The sequence below is a fragment of the Bactrocera oleae genome, unplaced genomic scaffold (genome assembly GCF_042242935.1).
Source record: "Bactrocera oleae isolate idBacOlea1 unplaced genomic scaffold, idBacOlea1 ctg00000015.1, whole genome shotgun sequence".
NCBI classification, from domain to species: domain Eukaryota; kingdom Metazoa; phylum Arthropoda; class Insecta; order Diptera; family Tephritidae; genus Bactrocera; species Bactrocera oleae.
The window spans coordinates 52501-55000 of NW_027212758.1; the positions used below are offsets into that span (position 1 = coordinate 52501).

Sequence of the window (2500 nt, forward strand, 5' to 3'; positions counted from 1 at the left end):
TTTAAAAAAAGAAAACGCACAAATAGAGAAGAAAATAATATATAAAAGGTATTACTGTTTTTGTTGACCTAAGACATGCGCAGCTGCAAATGTTTGGGTTTAAAATTACAATTTATTGAAAGATGTTTTAAACTTATGTATTAAAAATTTATTATTGATTAATTATTAATACTTTCAATAAATTAAAATTCTTTGACTTTGAATTAAAAAAATACAAAAAAATTATCACTCTAAGCGGTGGATCACTCGGCTCATGGGTCGATGAAGAACGCAGCAAACTGTGCGTCATCGTGTGAACTGCAGGACACATGAACATCGACATTTTGAACGCATATTGCGGTCCATGCTGTTATGTACTTTAATTAATTTTAAAGTGCTGCTTGGACTACATATGGTTGAGGGTTGTAAGACTATGCTAAATTAGTTGCTTATTCTTTTAGTCAATTAATAGAATTTAAGCATATGGCATATTATTGGATTGTATTTTTCAATCCATAATATTAATAGCATAAAAAGAAATATAGAAAATATATTCTTGAATACCTCATATTTGAACGAAAATTTATGATAAATGAGAATCTTAGTATTCCCATAAAAGAAAAAATTTTCAACATTATTTAAATTATATTAAATAATACATAAGAGGAATGTCTAGCATAAAATAAATTTTTATTCTAGAATTAATTCACTCTATTGTATTGAGAAAAATTTATAATAAAAAAAAATATATGATATGTGGAGGAATAATGTTGTTAATTTTATTAATTATTATATTATGAATTTTAAAAAGGGATGAAAAGATTGAATAATATTGAGTAATCAAGATATAAAAATATATTTCTTTAAAATAGCAAATAGCAAAAAAATTAAATAAAAATAAACAAATCAATCTAAAATATATTTTATACAACCTCAACTCATATGGGACTACCCCCTGAATTTAAGCATATTAATGAGGGGAGGAAAAGAAACTAACAAGGATTTTCTTAGTAGCGGCGAGCGAAAAGAAAATAGTTCAGCACTAAGTCACTTTGTCTATATGGCAAATGTGAGATGCAGTGTATGGAATATCTTAATATCTAGTATGAGAAATTAACGATTTAAGTCCTTCTTAAATGAGGCCATTTACCCATAGAGGGTGCCAGGCCCGTATAACGTTAATGATTACTAGAAAGATATTTCCAAAGAGTCGTGTTGCTTGATAGTGCAGCACTAAGTGGGTGGTAAACTCCATCTAAAACTAAATATAACCATGAGACCGATAGTAAACAAGTACCGTGAGGGAAAGTTGAAAAGAACTCTGAATAGAGAGTTAAATAGTACGTGAAACTGCTTAGAGGTTAAGCCCGATGAACCTGAATATCCATTATGAAAAATTCATCATTATAACTGTAGTATTTAATTTTAAATATTATAGTAATAGTGTGCATTTTTTTCATATAAGGACATTGTAATCTATTAACATAATAAAATATTTATCAAAAGATCATTGGTTTTTAAGTTTATTCAAATTAATTTGCTTTTAGCTTATTAACATAGAATAATTACTGATGATTTGATAAAGTGTTGATAGATTTTATTATATATAATGCTAAAATTCTTTTGAATTTTACAATAATATTATTATCATTGATTTTAATATTAATTGTATGCATTTATATGATTAACAATGCGAAAGATTCAGGATACCTTCGGGACCCGTCTTGAAACACGGACCAAGGAGTCTAACATATGTGCAAGTCATTGGGTTATATTAAACCTAATGGCGAAATTAACTTAACTGTATTAATAATGGGATTAATTTTTAATGTATTACATTATTAATTCAATCCCGGGGCGTTCCATATAGTTATGTATAATGATAATTTATTATTATTTATACCTCTAACTGGAGCGTACCTTGAGCATATATGCTGTGACCCGAAAGATGGTGAACTATACTTGATCAGGTTGAAGTCAGGGGAAACCCTGATGGAAGACCGAAACAGTTCTGACGTGCAAATCGATTGTCAGAATTGAGTATAGGGGCGAAAGACCAATCGAACCATCTAGTAGCTGGTTCCCTCCGAAGTTTCCCTCAGGATAGCTGGTGCATTTAAAAATTATGTAAAATAATCTTATCTGGTAAAGCGAATGATTAGAGGCCTTAGGGTCGAAACGACCTTAACCTATTCTCAAACTTTAAATGGGTAAGAACCTCACCTTTCTTGATATGAAGGTTGAGGTTATGATATAATGTGCCCAGTGGGCCACTTTTGGTAAGCAGAACTGGCGCTGTGGGATGAACCAAACGTAATGTTACGGTGCCTAAATTAACAACTCATGCAGATACCATGAAAGGCGTTGGTTGCTTAAAACAGCAGGACGGTGGACATGGAAGTCGTAATCCGCTAAGGAGTGTGTAACAACTCACCTGCCGAAGCAACTAGCCCTTAAAATGGATGGCGCTTAAGTTGTATACCTATACATTACCGCTAAAGTACATGATTTATAATACAAT

At 30.9% G+C, this 2500-nt stretch overlaps 1 non-coding gene and 1 pseudogene across 1 annotated transcript; both read left to right on the forward strand.

Annotated features, from left to right (window-relative positions):
- Nucleotides 1-226: 226 nt before the first annotated feature.
- Nucleotides 227-405, forward strand: LOC138858801 (5.8S ribosomal RNA). The gene has a single exon (XR_011397831.1). It is a non-coding gene; the product is annotated as a 5.8S ribosomal RNA (ribosomal RNA).
- A 502-nt stretch (nucleotides 406-907) lies between these two features.
- LOC138858799 (large subunit ribosomal RNA) overlaps nucleotides 908-2500 on the forward strand; it is a 4659-nt pseudogene continuing 3066 nt past the window's right edge.